The sequence below is a fragment of the Mustela erminea genome, chromosome 2, assembly GCF_009829155.1.
Source record: "Mustela erminea isolate mMusErm1 chromosome 2, mMusErm1.Pri, whole genome shotgun sequence".
NCBI classification, from domain to species: Eukaryota; Metazoa; Chordata; class Mammalia; order Carnivora; family Mustelidae; genus Mustela; species Mustela erminea.
This window is the reverse complement of record NC_045615.1, coordinates 116,810,553-116,816,552: the sequence shown is the minus strand read 5'-3', so window position 1 is coordinate 116,816,552 and position 6,000 is coordinate 116,810,553. Positions and strand designations below refer to the sequence as shown.

Genomic DNA, 6,000 nt, shown 5'->3' with positions numbered 1-6,000 from the left:
TGAATTCAGAAATCAAAAGCTTTCTGTTTTGGGTTTCTATCTTCAGACCTCTGAATACTGCACGGCAAGAAGTTGGCAAGGCGGCTGGGTGATCTTTTCTCAATGAGCCTGTAGCTCTCTCAGCTTCCCGAGGGGTTGTCTGCATCTGTTCTGGGCCCCAGTGGGGGTAAAGGGGGGGTGGCTTGTTTTTATGTTGTTGGGAACCAGCAAACAAGCCTCCCTGTTACTGTGCTCGTGCCAGGTGAACAAACCTACTGAGGAAGAATTCTTTCAGAGTGACAGGGCTGCCCTGGAAGAGGGGTGAGCTGGGCAAAGAGGGAGGCATTTTATCAGAAGTCTCTCCAGGTGGCCCTCCTTGGGCCTTCCCTGCTTAAAGAGCTAGAGATTTGAAAGCAGCCAAACGGTTGTGGCCAGAGGCCAGACTTCCTTTATACAAATGTTTCCCTGTTTGCTGCTCAGAGGAGATTCTTTCCACCTGTTCCTGACTTCCCCAACCCTCCCCCCGCACCACCCCAGCCCCCACGCCCGCATGTCTCTACAGGTCTAGGGCCTGCTTTGTGGATCCGTGCACCATTTTCCTGTGTGTCTGGAGATGGGAGAGATACATTTTCAGGGAAAGAGAAGTCACAAGCCAGAAGTCTTTGGTTCAAGACCCAGCTCTGCCTTTCACGTGCTTAGCTGTCAGTTGGAGGAGGTTGGAGGAAACTGAGGAGCCTCAGTTTGAAACAAACATAGTAATAGCTTCATGACAGGGTCCTCATGAAGAGTGGATGAGCTAGTGACCGTGCCATCCGTGTTAAAGGAGCACATCTCACACAGGTACACGAAGCACTAATTGGGGCAGTTAGAGGGGGAGAACCATGCTCTCTCTTCTTGGGGGGTATGTGATCCATATGTGAGCAATGCTATGATGGTCTTGGTTAGAGCTAGATGGGAGAGGTGTGGGCGGGTCTCAAAGTTTGGGTTCAATTTCTACTACTTTGTAGCTGGGTGACCTTGGGCAGTTTCCTTAGCATCTCTGAGCCCGTTTGCACAACTGTGAAATGGGGATAAAGTGTCTGGATCTTCTAGGATTGCTGTGAAGAATGAATCCACTCATTCAACAACTAGGAAAGGGGATCACAGGGAGAGAATTAACTTCCTCTACTGGGACCCAAGCTGAAACTAGGGAAGCAATAAGCAGCCGCAGGCACAAAATGTATGTTTGGACTAAAATATAAGTTGATCCTTGCATAACATGGATTCAAACTCCACAGGTCCACTTATATGTGGATTTTAGAAAGTAAATACAGCACAGTACTGTGAATCTATTTTCCCTTCCTTATGCTTTTTAAAAAATAACAATTTCTCTTCTCTAACTTACTTCCTTGTAAGGATACAGTATATAATACGTATGAAAAATGTGTATTAACCAGCTATTTATGTTGTTGGTAAGGCTTCAAGTCAACAGTAAGCTATTTGTAGTTAAGTTTTTGGGGATTCCAAGTTAGACCCAAATCTTCGACTCTACAGGGGTCTTCCCCAACCCATGCATTGTTCAAAGGTCAACTGTGAATGAGATTAGATTATAGACTAGATTTCTTTTTTTTTAAAGATTTTTATTTATTCATTTGAGAGCAAGAGAGAGAGAGAGAGAACACAAGCAGGGGGCGGTGGAGAACACAAGAGAGAGGGAGAGAACACAGAGGGGCAGAGGGAGAAGCAGACTCCCTACTGAGCAGGGAGCCCGACATGGGGCTGGATCTCAGGACCTCAGGATCATGACCTGAGCTGAAAGGAGATGCTTGACTGACTGAGCCATCCAGGTGCCCCTAGATTATAGGCTAGATTTCTATAGAAGCAATATTCTGTATTTCTATAGTAGAAATATTATCTACAGAACTTGATTTAGACAGGACAGCTAAGAAATCCCAGGCATTGGTCCTCATCTTATATTTTCCAGTATTTTTACATTTAATATTTATAGGAGTGAGACTGCAGAAGAATTAAAACGGGGGACAGCATGAAGAATGCTTCCCTCTCTCCCCAAGCCTGGAGACAAAGGAAACAATGGAAGGAATGATGGAAGTGAAGCCCCTCTATTCAATAGTGGTGAGATCAGCACTAATTTTGATAACGGAATAGAATTTCTGTGGGTCTAATACTTCTTAAAAACTATTGTATTTTCGAAGCGAGGTCAGTCAGCATTATTTAGGTCTGAAGTTAGTGCATTAAATTTCATCTCTCAATGTTCTTTTTGACATCAGTTTTTTAGAAAAAAAATCCTTTCCCCTTCGTTAAAATCTGTAGTGGCCAGTGTGGTTAGGGACCACTGATTTGAAACACCATTGTTCATGAACCCAGAAAAAAGGATGATGACCTATTTTTTTTTTTAAAGATCGGTTGATATAGCTTTGAAAAATAAGTCAATCTCAAAAAACAAAAACAAAAACAAGTATTTAGCCAGGAATCTAATGTTTTCTGAATCTCTACTTGGGAGCCAGGGTATTTGCAAGAAGACAGAAACTGTTTTTCTAGAGAGATCCGTTCTCCTGCTTTATTTTCCCTCTGAAATCATGAGCCGATGTTTGTGACATCACTGGGTTGCTGTGGAAATGTTTATTTCACAGAGGATTTCAACCTCAAGTGGGGAATTTGCAGGAGGAAGTGTGAAGTCTTGGAAAAACACAATTGGTTTGAATAAAAATGGGCAGCATTTGGAAAAAGAATTCAGACAGAAAACGATATAAATTGCCTATAACAGATTGTTTCAAGTTTTCCTGTGTTCACATACTTGTAAGAGGCATCTTAGACCGATTTGCCCATTTTTATTTGAATTTTACTCACTAGAAAGATCTGTATAAGAAATTCGGGAGAGCAGGTAAAGAATGGCTTTTTGCATTAAAAAAAAAAACAACTTTTGGCTACTCAATTATTAAAATTGAGAAAAAGGTTTAGTCCTAAAATACCATTTTGAGGTGGGGGGGATTATATTCGTTTATATTTTTAGACCATTCAGCAGACTTAAGAGAAGAGCTCCATTTAAAGAATTGCGACTCAAGGGGCCAGAGTTTTAGATGCAGAACCTACAAAATCCCTTTTCGTTTTAAACTGTTAAATCAACAGAATGCTAGGCTAGAGCCTTTCTTCCTGCTGGGGCAGTATTGTCCCCTAAATCCACTTTCCAGTTTTCTCAGCCTAGCCTAGTTTGATGTAGCATTGACTTAGCTTAACTACAGCAACCGGCGAAAGGAAGTGGGTTTGCATTTGGGATGGGAGGAGGTGGCCACGGGTATATGTGTGTGCCTGAGTGTGCGCACGCGGGGGACGAGGGGCACAGGGAATCGAGACACAGCAACTGTGTGAAAATAATTTCCCCATGGCTGGAAGAGGGGTCTCTGCACGGGAAAGCAATTTTAGGAATTAAAAAAAAAAAAAAATCTTCAAAGAGGGCGGGAGGGAGGCTTGCCGGGAGGGTGCGGGGCGTAGCGAGGGACATGTGCGTCTCCACCGGCATCCTGCTGTCCTCCTCCCCTCGCGCCCACCTGCCCGCGGCCGCACCCGCGCCCCCTGCCGTCCCGGGGCTCACACGGCCCGCCGTGGGCGGGGAGGGGGCTGCAAAGGTCTGGCGGCGCGGGCTGATTTAGTGGCCGGGGCTGTAGTACAGGCTGTCCCCGGCAGCCGGCGGAGTCAGCGCGCCCACGTGACGGCCCCGGCTCTCCGGTGAGCTCCCCAAACAGACGCACACCCAGCCACACGCGCGCACACACACACGCACGCACCCCCGCGCGCACACGCCCGCCCGCCCGCTCTGCCTCTGCGCCCTCCATCCCGGCTCGCTCATTCTCTCGCCCTCTCGCTTCCCCTGCGGTCTCTCGCTCTGCGCGCACACACCACACACACGCACACGCACACACACACGCGCGCACACACGCAGCCGGCACAGGCGGCGGCGGCGGCGGCTGCCCAAGTCAGGACGAACCTCTGTAGGTACGGTCTTGAGAAGGCGGCAGCGGCGGCGGCGGCGGCGGCGGCGGCGGCAGCGGCAGCCCGAGCATCCCTCCTCACCCGGAGAGCGAGCACCGCCGAGAGTTTGCGTTCCCTTTGCCGTTCCCTTCCCCCTCCTTCTCTTTATTTTCGAGAGAATTTCTTCTTCGCTTATTGGTTTAATTTGATTTTGAAAATTTTTGGTTGCTTTTGTGTGTGTGCTTTTTTTTTTTTTTTTCTTTCCTCATTTTATTTGCATCCAGAGCATGGCGGGCTGCGGGCTGTCGGAAGACACCTTCTTCTCTTCCTTCTTTTACAACTACGGCTCCTCCTGGGAAACCCCTTCCAACCAGGTAAGGGGTGGCTCGGGGCCCGGCGGCGTCGCGCCCTGTGCCCCCTGCCGCGCTCTCACTTGGCATTCGGCGGGGAGGCAGAGGCTTGGGAGGGGGTGGGGAGGCCCGGGGGCCAAGTGGGTCGCACTGTCTGGGTCAGTGCCAACCGGCGAGAGGAGGTGCCCCCAGTCCCCAGAGCTAGCTCTCCAGTCTCCAGGGGCAGTAGCGTTCCTCCCGTGCCCAATCTGCCTCCACCCGCCACCACCTCCTAACCCAGCGGAAACCCGAGGAAGAGGCAGGAGCCAGCACGTTACCCCGAACAACTCCTGGCAAAACCAGGGAACTCGAGCGCAACCTTCCCCAAGTCGCCGCGGGCGCCGCGCCCCTGTGCGCCCGGCGCCTGCCCGCCCTCCAGTTGCGCCGAGGGGCTGCGGAGCTGTGAGTCCCCCGCGACGTGCTGTTCCCCTTCCACTCCCCCCCGCCACCCCAGGGCCCAGAGCCACCTCTTTCCCTAAAATGGCTGCAATCTCAAGTGGAGGCGTCCCTTGACCCCGCGGAGGCGGGGGGGGGGTGGATGCTCCGGCGCCCGTGACCCGGCGCTTCCCCTGGCGCGCACAAGCACCCCACAAACACACACACTTAACTTTGATGACTGTGCAATGCAGTCCAGCTGCATCGTGCCCTCGACGCTCCCCGCCGCCGGCCTGTAGGTGTGCAAGTCGGTGTGAATCCGGGGTGGAGGGGCCGTGGAAGCTGGAGGTAGACGCCGGAAGGGGGGGCGTGGAAGGAGATGGGTGTTAGCCGGACACCGGTAACCTGGAGAGACAGGAGTGTGCTCAGGGTCTAGGGGTGCAAAAGCTATTCTGGGAGCCAGAGCGAGAAAGAGAGAGAGGAAAAATGCCTTTTAATTAAATAACTGTTGTAGTCTGCTGCCCCCACCGCTTGTTTGGTGAAAGTCTACAGGCATCTGTCATCTCCAAACTACGCGGGGAAGTGGAGCTGGAGTCGAGGGAGGGGAGGGGTGTGTGTGTGTGTGTGTGTGTGTGTGTGTGTATGTGTGTGTGCGCGCGCGCCTGTGTGTGTGTGCGTGTGTGTGTACGTACACGCGCATGTCCAGGCTAGGGAAAGTTGGGGCCGGAGGAGAGGTGAAGAGCAATGGTGAAAGGCAGCAGCAACTCGGTGGGCGGTCGGGGCTCCAGGGCGCGGGGGATTCCCGGGCCCCGCGGAGCGCACGCCGCGGGGGGAGCCGCGCGGCGGGGCGTTGGGGGTGTCGAGGAAAAGAGATCTATTCGGCCCGGCTCATCCGGCAGCCGCGGCGTCTCTTTTTCCCAGTCTGCCAGCCAGCCTCGGCCGCTCGCGGGGCTGCCCGCCGCACTCGCCGGCTCTGGCGCGCTCCCTCCCGGGCCCGGGGCGCAGCGCGCTCCTGTGAGCTCCAGGCTGAAAAGCCACCCCCCCCCAAAGCAAAACAACCCCAAAATGCGCTCTGCCGCCCCCTCCTTTCCCCCAGTTTCTAAGAAACGGAAATCCCCAAACTAGTAGTTGCCGGCCGAAGCCCTGGCGTCTCCGCGAGAGCTCTCCGGAAAGCGCCGCGGCCATCCGAGTGAATAATACATAAGGGCGGCCCGGGAGCCCCGGAGAAGCTCCTGCCGCCGCGGCAAGCAGCAGCGGGAGGCGGCGGCGAGCTCCGGCCAGACTGCCGGGC

The 6,000-nt window shown here is 52.7% G+C and overlaps 1 protein-coding gene across 1 annotated transcript in view; it reads left to right on the top strand.

Annotated features, from left to right (window-relative positions):
- The first annotated feature begins 4,236 nt into the window (after positions 1-4,236).
- PPARGC1A (PPARG coactivator 1 alpha) overlaps positions 4,237-6,000 on the top strand; it is a 641,970-nt gene continuing 640,206 nt past the window's right edge. The window contains exon 1 of the mRNA XM_032333994.1: positions 4,237-4,319. The gene's annotated coding sequence lies outside the window, so the exon portion shown is untranslated. The remainder of the gene's footprint in view (positions 4,320-6,000) is intronic.